We start from the raw sequence: 14098 nt of genomic DNA, 5'->3' as shown, positions 1-14098 counted from the left end.
CTCAACCTAATAGTCGACTCGAAATATGTCAAATCATTTGCATTGATAAACAACTACTTTCACATCAATACAACTCTATGGATAAAGGTCGGAAGGTCTTTAAAGCTTGTAACATAAGGCTATGGTAAAAGGTAGGATAAATTTGGGAAAATCTGAGAGTAAAGCCATGCTTTAGGGAGTCAATCCTAATGAAACCAAGGTCAAAAATAAATAATGACCAATCATTTCCAACACAAGTCATCTCAACTTCACAAAAATTCACCAAACATCCAATTACATCAAATTTCCCAACACTACTATCTCGCTCATAAAAATATAATAATTAAAAACTTGAGCGAATCGAACAAACTTTGAACTCTTTAACACTTGATTTTTTTTCCTTTCACTTGAAACTCAATTTTTCTCTTTTGAACAACCTTTACTTAGAACATTTGAACATTAAACAATTATTTTCTTTCTCTTTGCTCTTTTTTTTTCTTTCGAAGTTCACTTTTTTTTTCTTGATCTTCTTTTTTTTCATATCATCATGCTTTATTTTTTTCAAGAAAAATCAACTTTCAAAATCATCAAAAATAAACCACAATCAAGAATAACATAACTTCTCAAACCACCCAAATTGTGAAAATGATAAGCACACTACAAACTCCCTCACCTCACTCACTAATAGCTCCCCCAAGCCAAGCTTGGGACTAGTAACCAATGGGGCAAAATTGGCTTGTAATGTGGCTAAATAAACAATAAAAAATCAAGGCAACAACATGGGTAGCAAGAAGGGAACAAATGTATCTAAAATCATCTGAAGGCTACCTAGAAGAACAAATGCCTTCGTCCTCCTTAATGTGCATAATATTTAGCCATACAAATATTACTTAAAGTTGCAAACCAATACTCAACTTCATTGACATACCAGGAACTAACACACAAGTCCTAACCAAATCAACTAGCCAAGCACCAAATCCACAAATAGCTGGACAAAATTGACTCATGTTAGGGCATCCAAGCAATCAAACATCAAATCATCGATAACCTATCCACAATACTCATCATCATATACCAGGAATCAAAACAATTTTCATGTATGGGGCATAGGGAAGCATGATTTATCATTCATTGGATTGTATTTTTGTATTTTTTTTTATTTTCAAAAGAAATTTGTATTTTTTTATTTTTTCAAAGTAATAAAGTCTACTCAAGAAAGCAAAAAGAAACTATACTAAACACACCAAAAACAAAAAGAGAGAGAAGAAATAAGATACCTTAATCCAAAAATCTCCCCCAAGATAAAATCAAACAATGTCCTCATTGACTTGGGAATTAGCCTCAGCATGGCTAATTATCACCATCCTCATCCATCATCCCAAATCCTCCTCCACTACCACCTGCACCACTAGAAGAACTCCCACCAAAATAGTTAGGGTCAACATTACCCCCCATCCCCCCAAAAGGTAAGTCTTGGCCAAAGCCAGCGAATGAGGAGTAGTCTGTATAAATGCCATGGGAGTTGGGATCCACGTATCCCTAAGGTGGCGGCTGGTACCAGTCAGGGTAGATAAGATCATCCGGTATAGCACCTCGGCGAGCATAATCATCGTACATGGGAAAAAGTGCTCTACCCTAGGTCCTCTCTACATATCCCACCCTCTGGTCTAGGGAACCAACTAGCCTCCTAAGCCCCCCCTAAGTCTTCTCAACCCTACCTATAGCCTTTCCTATACACTGTAGGTCCTAAATGGTCTCAGGGTCTAGCCTAGGCTAGTGTGGGGGTGGCTGAGGCATATGTGGTGGCACATGCATCTCGGGTATTGGCTGTGGTGGAGATGGTGTCTGTGCACGGCCCTGAGCTTGGGCAAGTAGAATGTCATAGGTGTAAGAATCTTGCCCTTGAGGGAAGGCGGTCAACTCAGGGTTAGGGAGAGAGAAAACGGGTATGTGATCCTTTACCACCCTCAAATGCCACTCTAGGACTTGGCGATGGTTTGGTTTAGCCCATTGCAAGAATTGGAGTTACGACAAGATTATAAGAGTGTCCCCCTCACAGTTGGTCAACCCCTCATACCTAGACTCGTTGAACGCCGCTTTCTTAATTGTTATCCTAGTGATTAGGTCGCCAAGATGAACAGGGGTCTTGGCACTGTTACTACAAGCGGTGGCGTGCCTACTCAAATGGGTGATAATGTATTTAGCTATGTTCAATTTCCCATTTCCATACACATAGTGTCTTAGTTCATAAATCTCCTAACATGCTCATATAAACCTAAAGATTGAAGGGTATCTCGGTGTAACCACCGAGAAGGATGTACCTCCCTCTCGTAGAGGTTGATATGTCGTTCACGTTGTTGTGACGTTGCAATCTTGATTGTTGGCCATTGCGGTAGTTGTAGAGTCGGGTCTACCAGTGCACTCGATCCCGAACCCCGTCCTCCTTGTGTTCTTGCCCTCTTTCCAAACATCTTGATATGGGTCTACAAAATTTTGTTCCAAAATCAGATAAAATTAGTGTACAAATGTAGAGGATGAAGAGAGGAGTAAGAGTATGTAAAAATTTTTGAATTTGGGTGAGAACTGGAGGAGAGATCTTAGAGAGAAGGTAGAGAAATTCAACTTTTAGAGAAAGAAACTATGGAGGAAAGAGAAATAAAGAAGAAAGAAGAAAGAAGAAAGAAGAGGAAGGCATGGGGGGAAAAATAGGCGCGCCCGGTCGGGCAATCTAGCGAAGTTAAATTCCCTGGGCTCGCGCTCGGTCGGGTGAGTTTTAGACTTCGATTTTCGCTTCCTCTCGTGCCCGGTCGGGTGCCATTTCGCTCGGTCGGGCGAATTTGACTCTTTTATCGATCTTTGTTCTTGCGTCCGATCGGACGGATGTTCACCCGGTCGGGCGATTTGTAGGCCAAAATCCTTCTTTCTCTCACGCCCGGTCGGGCGCGTCTCGCCCGATCGGGCGAGCATGCCTCGTATACGGAGCTCTTCTCGCGCCCGATCGGGCGCGCTACAGCACTAAAAGTCCGATTTTTTTCTTCTTTTCTTCAAAATTTGGCTAACACTTTTTCTCCAACCTGTACAAAATACTCTAAAACACATTAAATTCCCTCCTCACTTCTCTCAAAAGACAAAGAACAAGGGAAAAACTACTCTAAAAAGCAAGTAAATACGGGTTGCCTCCCGCAAAGCGCTGATTTATCTTAGTCCTGCACGACCTTCTTACCATATGCAAATCAAGATGAGATGGAATCGATTAGGTGAAGTAATTCAATTGCACCTATCGTAGCCCCTTCATGGTATAACTTCAACCTTTGGTCGTTCACCTTAAAATCACTACCGTGTTCATCATAAAACTCCACAGAACCGAATTTGTTTTCCTTTTTCACAGTGAAAGGACCCGACCACTTTGACTTCAACTTTCTAGGAAAAAGTTTAAACCTAGAGTTAAACAACAAAACCTTATCACCCTCTTTGAATTCTCTCGGAAGGATCATCTTGTCATGCCATTTTTTAGTCTTCTCCTTGTAGACACGTGTACTATCATAGGCCATCAACCTAAACTCATCTATATGGTTAAGTTGTAGAAGCCTTTTCTCTCCCGCTAACTTAGCATCCAAATTGAGCTCTTTAATTGCCCAATAAGCCTTATACTGGAGGTGACATGCTTTCCCATGCACAAGTCTACAAGGGGAAGTACCAATGAGGGTCTTAAATGCGGTTCTATACGCCCAAAGATTGTCATCCAACTTATCGCTCCAATCCTTCCTAGACTTTGCTACCACCTTCTCTAGAATAGCCTTAATCTCACGGTTAGAAACCTCAACTTGGTCACTAGTTTGGGGATGGTAAGCTAAACCCGTCCTATGGTAAACACCATACTTCTTAAGAAGAGTATCTAACTTCCGCTCATGAAAGTGAGATCCTCCATCACTTATAACGGCTCTAGGGACTCCGAATCTAGAAAAAGTTGTTTCCTTGAAAAGCTTATGGACCACCTTGGCATCATTGGTAGGTGTGGCAATGGCTTTAACCCACTTAGATACATAATCAACGACGACAAGGATATAACGATTCCCTTTTGATGAGGGAAAAGGTCTCATATAATCAACACCCCAAACATCAAAAATCTCAACTTCCAAAATACCGGTTTGAGGCATCTCATGCCTCCGCTGGATGTTGCCAGTCCTCTAGCAAGAGTCACAAGCTTGGACAAAAGAGTGAGCATCCTTGAACATGGTAGGTCAATAGAAACTCGACTCATTGATCTTTGCTACTGTCTTAGTGGGACCATGGTGTCCTCCATATGGTGAGTTGTGGCATCTTGTAAGTACACCGTGAACTTCCCATTCAGGAACACACCTGCGAAATACTCCATCTGCACACTCACGAAACAAAAAAATATCATCCCAAAAATAATGTTTAACATCAAAAAGGAACCTCTTTTTCTGTTGGTAGGACAAATCAGGAGGTAGAGTACCACCCACCAAATAATTAGCATAATCGGCATACCAAGGGTGTTGCTCTACAACTGTAAACAAGTGGTCACCAGGGAAAGAATCATCTATAGGAAGAGAATCCTTACCCTGATCATACCTGATCCTTGATAAGTGATCTGCAACAACATTCTCTACTCCCTTTTTATCTTTGATTTCCACATTCAAATCTTGGAGCAAGAGAACCCAACAGAGGAGCCTATGCTTTGTTTCTGCCTTAGCTATTAGATATTTCAAAGATGATGATCAGTAAAAACAATAATTTTAGAACCAACTAGATATGATCTAAATTTTTCTAAAGCATAAATCACAGCAAGAAACTCCTCTCCGTGGTGGCATAATTGACTTGGGCTTCATCCAAAGTTTTACTTGCATAATAAATAGCATGCAAAACTTTGTTCTTTCTTTTTCTAGCATGGCTCCTACTGCAAAATCACTAGCATCACACATAATCTCGAAAGGAAGATTCCAATCGGGAGCACATATGATAGGTGCCGATATCAAAGCCTGCTTGATCCTGTTAAAAGCCTCAAGACACTCGTCAATAAAATCAAATGGTGTATCCTTGTGTAAAAGCTGAGTTAGTGGTTAAGCAATTTTAGAAAAATCTTTGATGAAGTGACGATAAAACCCCGCATGACCTAAGAAACTCCTAACCCCCTTAACATTAACTGGTGGAGGTAATTGCTCAATCAAAGAAACCATAGCTTTATCTACTTGTATACCATTATCAGATACAATATGACCAAGGACCACTCCTTCTTTCACCATAAAGTGACACTTTTCCTAATTTAGGACCAAATTGCATTCTTCACATCTTTTCAAAATTTTAGAAAGATTAGCTAAACATGTATCAAATGAAGACCCATACACACTAAAATCATCCATAAATGATGGACTCTATGAATTCGGAAAAGATACTCATCATGCAACGTTGAAAAGTAGAAGGGCATTACATAAACCAAAGCGCATCCTACGATATGCAAAAGTACCATAAGGGCATGTAAATGTTGTCTTTTCCCGGTCTTTAGGGTGAATCAAAATTTGGAAAAATCCCGAGTGCCCATCCAACTAGCAAAAGAACTTGTGATTAGCTAACCTTTCAAGCATTTGATCAATAAAAGGGAAAGGGAAGTGATCTTTCTTAGTGACAATATTTAATCTACGATAATCAATGCACATACGCCAACCTGTCACAGTTCTAGTGGGAATCAATTCATTTTTATCATTTTTAATCACAGTCATCCCACCCTTTTTAGGAACAACCTGTACGGGACTCACCCACTTTGAGTCAGAAATTGAATAGATAATACCTACATCAAGTAATTTCATAACCTCTTTCTTGACTACTTCCTGCATGTTAGGATTCAACCTTCTCTGGGGTTGAATACATGGCTTGCGATTATCCTCTAAGTGTATCTCGTGCATACAAAAATCAGGGTTAATACCCTTGAGATCATCAATATTGTACCCAATAACCCTTTTGTGGGTTCGAAAAACCTCTAGAAGTTAGGAAGTTTGTGGGTCATCAAGTGCAACACTTATGATCACGGGGTATAATTCATGTTCATAAAGAAATACATATTTTAAATGAGAAGGGAAAGGTTTTAGTTCCGGTTTCTTAACCTCTGTAGGTTTTGATTCCTGAACTAATTTTACTACCTTCTTGCTCTCCTTAGGATCAAGTTCTTTAAGTGCGAGAGCTTTCTCTATAGCATCCACCTCACTGCTCCAAATACCAGCATCACCTGCAGTAAAATCACCACAAAGTACTTCCTCCAAGGGATCCCTTGCAAGGATCTATCGTAAGCTATCTTCACAAATAACATCAATCACATCAATACTACAACAATTTTCCTCTAACATAGGACCTTTCAAAACCTTCCCTAAATTTAAAATGATATTATCATCTCCGATAAATAGAGTTCATTTTCCATTTTTTACATCAATAATGGCTCCTGCATTGTGGAGGAAAGGTCTACCTAATATTATTGGAATTTTTGTATCCTCAACCATGTCTAAAACAACAAAATCAACAGGGATAAAAAATTTACCAACTCTAACAGGAACATCCTCTAAAATACCTAAAGGGTATTTAACAGAACGGTCTGCCATTTGCAAGGTAATGTTAGCAACTTTTAAATCACCCATATTAAGTTTTGAACACACAGACGGTGGCATAAAACTAACACTAGCATCCAAATAACATAATGCTTTATCAATGAAGACATTACCAATACGACAAGGAATAGAAAAACTACCAGGGTCCTTTAATTTTGGTGGAGATTTATTTTGCAATAAAGCACTACATTCTTCTGTAAAAGCAACAGTCTCTACCTTATTAAAGGCTTTCTTCCTAGTCAAAATATCTTTCATAAATTTAGCATATGCAGGAACTTGTGTAATTCCTCTGTGAAAGGAACTGTTACCTGCAAGTTTTTCACAACCTCTAAAAACTTACCAAACTGCTTATCCAACTTAGTCTTCAATTGTCTATTAGGGTGGTAGTTTGATAACTGGTTTCTTTACATCTCCATTCTTATCTTGAGTTGTAACCTTCTCTGGAGTCGTACCCTGTAATGTATCATCAGAAATGTTAGTTTTACCCTGGAGCCCTACAGGGCTAGTAACAAGATTATTTGGTATAACAGAATCAAGATTAGCAATTTTTGTTAAAACAATCATCCTTGGGCATAGGAGGCTCATCATAGTGTGAACCACTCCTCAGAGTAACTGCATTTGCATGATCTGTAGGCTGTACTAGCTGTGATGGTAGGGCTCCCTGATGGCGAGTTTGTAGAGTAAAGGAAAGTTGCGCAATTTGATTATCCATGATTTTATTGTGAGCTAAGATCGAATCAATTTGTGCATGCCTATTTTGCATGTGCTTTTGCATACTAGCTAACATCGTTCTAATTTCTGACAAGGCAGGGTCAGTAGATGGAGGTGGAGTTTGTGGTTGGGTACTTTGGTTAGGAGGTTGGTAATATTTTTGTTGTGGTTGTTGTGGTGCTTGTTGTTGTGGAGTTGGAGGGTTTTGCACATTGGTACTCCGGTAAGAAAGATATGGATGGTTCCGGAGACCAGGATTATAAGTGTTGGAGTATGGGTTATTTTGCCTATAGGTTTGGAAGGCATTAACTTGCTCCATGGTACTCCTACAATCTTGTTCCCAATGACCTACAATTCCACAATTTTTTAAAAAAAGCATCATTAGCATTATTATTAACAATAGAAACATTAGCTACGGAAGTAGGAATAGCAGTACTAAGATTATCTAATTTCTGACAAATAGAAGTTAATTGAGCTTGCACAATGGATACGGAATTGACACTATGTATCCCTTTGTTTGCAAAACCTCTAGGTTCCCATATTGGGAATTGTGAATTGTCCTCTCTTCGATAACTGTTCCTGCTACATCTACTTGAAGATTCATAAATCTTCCATTAGCTGCTGAATCTAGGATTGATCTAGATAAATTTCCAATCCCGTTGTAGAAGGCTTGGATTATCTGCCATTGTGCTAGACCATGATGGGGGCATTCTCTCTGCAAATCCTTAAATCTTTCCCAAGCTTCATATAAACTTTCACCAGCTTCTTGGGAAAAATTTTGGGTAAAACTCCTCAACAAAGCTGTCCTCTTTACAGGGTAATATTTATTATACAAATTCAAAGCAAGAGTACCCAGTAAGAATACCAAGTGTAGTTGTATTCAATCCATTATACCATAGTTTATCTTTACCATATAAAGAAAAGGAAAAAAGAATCTCCCTGATTTGGTCCTGCGTGACCCCAGCTTGCCTAATAGTGTTGCAATATTGGCAAAAATCCAAAATATGAAAATTTGGATCTTCACCCTTAACTCCGCTAAATTGCTTCCTTTCGATCATAGTAATTATATTGGGGTTTAATCTCGAATTGTACTCCCTCGAGATTAGGTGTAGGAGCAAGATGTGGAAAATCCGTCAGGGATGGCCGCAAATAATCACTAAGCTTGCGAGGTGGTTGAGCCGTCATCTCTGATTCTAGTTTTGAAGAAACTTCTATGTCACTAGAATCAGATGGGGGTTCCAAATGTGTATTACCCTCGGAAGTAGCTTGTACTTGTCTGAAAAGGTTCTTCTGTCTATGAAAAGAACGTTCGATTTCAAGATCGAATGGAATGTACCTGATCTAAAATTCCTGAGCATAAACACAGAACTAAACAAACAAATATGAGAAACTATCCCAAAGAACTTGCGTTCTCTGAGACGAAAGAAAATAATCTAGACTACAGAAATAATCAGGAATAAAAATAAAATTGTTTCCTCGGCAACGACGCTAAATTGTGACAGGATAAAATCGTATCTCGTAATCAAAAGAATTACCTAAGTCCTCTAGCTAAAGCAGATAGGGAAGTAGGGTCGAATCCACAGGGAAACAAGTCTTTCTATTCCTAAACAATTAATATAATCTAGATTATCAAGTAACCAAATTATTTTTATGGGAATTAAATTAAGGAGAATAATTAAAGTAAAACAAATTAAATAAGGGATAAATCAATAAATCAAAGCCTAGGGTGTAGGTTCACCAATAAATAATATTCCAGGGTAAAACACAACAATCGGTTATCAATGCATCAATTAATCAGATCATAAAGGGCTTTCGCTACGTACTACAATCACAGAATTAATCTACCGACATTAAATCGCATCTCTCAAATCTTGACTTAACTATTTATAAATTATCATGCCTATTGAAACTAAACCTAAACATCAATTCTCATCTCTCAAATCTCTAATCAATATTGCATAACTCATACAATTAAACCAGGCCTAATCTAATTGCATAACATTAAATCAATCAATAGGAAATCAACCAAAGCATTGACAATTAACAATAATAAATTACCCCTTCATATTATTTATGAATCCCCACAACCCTAGAAATAAAAATACTCACACATATTTAAATCTAACCAAAGCAAAGCAAATAAACAAGACATAATTAATCAAAGCAATTAAATTACTGAAAATAAAAGGGGAAGAAATCGTTACCAAAATAAACGGATTAATGAATAGCATAAACTAAAAGTGTAGAGAGAGAACAAGAGTATTAACCAAAAGCTTAAAACTAAAATCCGAGAATTTAACTAATGAATGCATCACAAAAATCTCGCTTAGAAAAGCGTATTTATACTTCAGCTAAAAAATCCTAAGCTTAATCGAAGTAAAAGACGCTTAAACATCACTTAAAAACACGCGCTCGGTCGGGCGCCATCTTGCACGGTCGGGCCCGCCTTTTTGATAGGAGAACCTTCGCTCGCGCCCGGTCAGGCGCACCTCCGGGCGGAGAGGCCAGGCGCGCCTCGGGGCGAGGGCCTTCCCGATCGGGCGAGCACTCGGGCAAACATGGACTTCGATTGGGCCACTTTTTTGGCCCAATCCGGTTTCCTCTTAGGGTCTTTACTACTTGGTCCAATGCCTCGATCAAACTCTTCTTCTTCGCCGAGCCCTTAATCACCGGCTTGATAACTCTAACCGGTCTTGGGTTATGGAAAATGGTTATATGAATGCGCTCCTGCTCCGATGCTCGTAGTGGCTCCAATAAGACCGGGAAAATGCTCCAAATCCGTAATTTCCTATTAAATAATACCAAGACTATAAGAACACTAGAAAACTTATATTATTAATAAAAGTGGCTCTAAAGAGCCAAAAATACTCCTAAATATGACCAAGGGACGGGGGTAAATCTCTATATAAAATGAACATATCATCAATCCCCTTGATTTCCATGATTGTTTCGAAAGCTCTCAAGTGAAAGTAAGGGTTATATGTGGGCTTTAACTTAGGAATGTCAGTGATAGAGAACTTGTTCGGAAGAAGTTCATTATCCAGTGAGATTCCTTTGGTACTCATATCAAGATACTTATAGTAATTAGAAACTTAATTGGTTTAACTTCTCTTGGAGGCACTTGATAGTCTCAGGCGGAACTTGTTTATCTTCATCTTCAACTTTCTCCACTCGAGTGGAGAGTCCCTTGACAAGCTCGGCAAGAGTATCCATGGAATTTTGGAGAGATTCAATGTCTTCCTTAGTGGCCGCCATTAGTTTCTTCTTCCTTCGAACCGTGTTTTTGTAGAAGATCTCTTATATGTAGGAGTTGTCTCAAACCAATCAAAAGAAAACCATGGACGTTTCTTGTCAATCACATGACTCAAACTGAATTCAACATGCACATGTGAGGAAAGAGCATAGTGTATGAAGGGAATGATATGTATGGGGAAAGCATGTAGAAGGGAAGTATGCAGGAAGGTATATGTGTATAGGGAAAGGATGTGAATGTGGAAAGTGTCTAAGAAGGAAAGTGTATTTATGGTAAGGTATATAATGTGTGAAAAGTTAAGTAAAAGGAAAGGATGTATTTTTGGAAAGACATGGAGATTTCCGGGATAGGACAGACCCTCAACTCAAATGATAGAAAAAGATGACTCGTGCATGGATCTAAGACATGGTCATGGTAGACAATATGTACAAGGTGTGTGTGAAGACTTGTGGGTGTAAGTGATATGTACAAGACTTGTGTCATGACCATGTGACTAGACATGTGAGAAGACTCATACAAGACCAGGTAAAGACTGCATATTGACGTTTAAACTGGTTAATCATGGTAGTAGGACTCGATGTGAGAATGCTGAAAAAAGGACTAAACCATCGCGTGACGATGGTATTAGGGTGGAGCCTATTGTCATGAAATGCACATCAAGGGCCAACAATTGTCCTCACAGACCAACACAAGTCCTTCCGGCGCATTTTTTTCCTCACTCATGCACACCCTAGGAAAACTTCCCATGAGGTCACCCATCCTACGACTACTCGATCTCAGCCAAGCATGCTTAACTAAGAAGTATCTTAGCATATAAAGTCCCTAAAAGAAAGATGCATCTTGTTGGTATGAGTAGTATATTAAACTCCTTTAAAGCAATCATGAGGGGTATTACATACACCCCCACTGAAGAACAGCAACGCCCTCATTGCGTCTGGAATCCTAAGGACCCTAGTATTACGCCTAATGGCAACTGGGTAGCCAAAGTGTTACATCCATTCTGGATACGGCCATATGGCCACATAATTCTCCCCCAGTCCCAAAATTCTCCCCCACTAGGCAACAGACATAGGATTAATTATCCATGATCATCACATGGTTGTAGGATTGCTCTGATACCATTTGTAACACCCTCACCCCAAACAAATTAAGGTGGGGCCTATTATTACGAAATACGCATCAAGGGCCAACAAATGTCCTCACAGACCAACACAAGTCCTTCCAGCGTATTTTTGTCCTCACTAATGCGCACCCTGGGAAAATTTCCCAAGAGGTCACCCATCCTACGGCTTCTCTCAGCCAAGCACGCTTAACTGAGAAGTATCTTAATATATGAGTTCCCTAAAAGGAAGATGCATCTTGTTGGTATGAGTAGTATATTAAACTCCTTTAAAGCAATCATGAGGGGTATTACAGTACTAGAATTAAGCAAAATACGAAGACAGAGGACTGACGCACAATCGTCAGATTTTTTCGCTAGACGGTAGGAACCATCGTCCGGTGACAACTTTGTCGCGGTCGTCCGGCGTTGGTCACTGTCGCCATGCGACAGTTCTGGCGCTACGCGACAGGCTCAATCTTCAATTTTTTTCCCGATTTTCGTAGCATCTTTCGGAGTTTAGTTGTGAAAATATTTCTGACCTTTCCTACGTGTATTCCTATGTTTTGACGCATTACAGATGGTCTTTCTAATGCGTACCTTTTTATGCTTATGCCACAATGTTAATCAAATTTACGCGCATGAACATCAAGAATCTTTCAAGTCTCATCCACTCATTCTAATCAATTGCCAAACAAATTAGGAATTAATTAGAAATCCTTCTGGAGTCGCCAAAAACTGTAGGGAATTTTTCATCTCTGCCCTACATGTGGGTCATGTTTTTAGGCATGCTGGCACTCCAAGGAAAAGAAGCAAGAAAAAAAGAGTCGCCAACAAGTTTTAGGAATTTGTTAACCGTTCACGATTGTGAAGGTTACACCCTATTCACAATCACAAAGATTTCTAACTCCATAGTGGTCTGGAACCGTGACTGGATGTTCGGGGATGATGGTACAAACTTAACCTTAAAGAGGTCAAACCCGCCCTAAAATAGACCACTACTTGATCCTCTTATTAATATTCTTGTTCACTTTTCGATCAACATACATACATCAAATTAATCCTAAACCTGTTTAATCTACGTCGGTTGATTATTAATGCACAGTTAAATCTAATACTTGTGATCACTTGAATTAAAATCATATTAAACCAAAATCCAATTATTAATTATCTTATTAGGCGTTATTTCAAATAAAAATTCCCTTTAAACCTGCAAGAAGGGGCGTGATCAAGCAATAACAACAAATCATTGATAATCAAGCATCATATAATTAACATCATAATCATCATAAAAACATCGTTACTAGTAAGATCCTAGGCATGATGCTAGTAATCAAAGCAATTAAAATAATTAGAGTAAATAAAACAAAGAATTAATAATCACTCCGAATGTGCAACTTTGAACACTACATCATGAATAAATTGTTAGTAATTTCAATAAAAATAATAATTCACAAGAATTAAATTAAAGAGTTAGAGAAATTAATATCACCCTCGGGATTATACCTTCACGCCTTGGTCAAAAAAGTTAGAACCTTCGGATCTTGTTTTAGACTTTGAATTACTTGAATAAGATTAGAAATAACGCTAAGAACAATAGAGATTCTACGTCGAAGCTTTAAGTTTAAGCCTTTTGGGATGAATTGGGATTGATAAAATATTTGTATTTTTGTCAAATTCTCCTCCTAAAAATCATAAATAATGATGGTATTTATAGGCTTAAAATCGGGTGAAGATAGATTATTGAAAGAGGATAGATTTTCGAAAATGCGTAGCAAGAGACAATAGTTTTACGGTTTTTGTTTTTATCATAGCTTTTGATCCAGAAATTGGAATAAGATAAAAATATATCTTTAAAAAGCTCTGGAAGTCTACATTCCAACTCAATTAGAATCAGATTGATATCTTTTATAAAATTTAAGATATGATCAAAATAGTGGAACGGTGTCAGTTTTGAATAGAGTTTGGTATTTTAATCATATTTTTTCGTTTCTAATCGGAATTGGGCTTATGATATATCAATAGGAAGCTTATTTAAAGGGCTATCCAACCGTTTAAGATTTTGATAAAAATTATGAGGCACAAATTTCAGTTTTGACCGGTTTTGGGACTGAAGTTGTGAAAAGGGAAAATGGGCTAAGTTTGGGCTAACGAAATGGATAAAATGGCTTTAAAAATAATTTAGGGCTAGAACAAAAACACTGTTCAAGTAATTCTTAGATCCATGACACTAACCAGACTAAATTAGGCAATGAGAGATTGTTTCGTCATCGGACTTTGGTCAGGGATACATTTTTTGGTGTCTATAAACGGCAAAGCCCATCTGCTGTTTTCGAACCGCCATATGTTTTTGTGGTTTACGAACCTCCCCCTTCAATTGCTGCTTATGTGTGATGATCATGTGCACAGATCAATTTGATAATGCCACTTTTTTCAAATTAT

The sequence above is a fragment of the Chenopodium quinoa genome, unplaced genomic scaffold, assembly GCF_001683475.1.
Source record: "Chenopodium quinoa cultivar QQ74 unplaced genomic scaffold, ASM168347v1, whole genome shotgun sequence".
Classification (NCBI taxonomy): domain Eukaryota; kingdom Viridiplantae; phylum Streptophyta; class Magnoliopsida; order Caryophyllales; family Amaranthaceae; genus Chenopodium; species Chenopodium quinoa.
Note: the sequence above shows the minus strand (reverse complement) of the source record.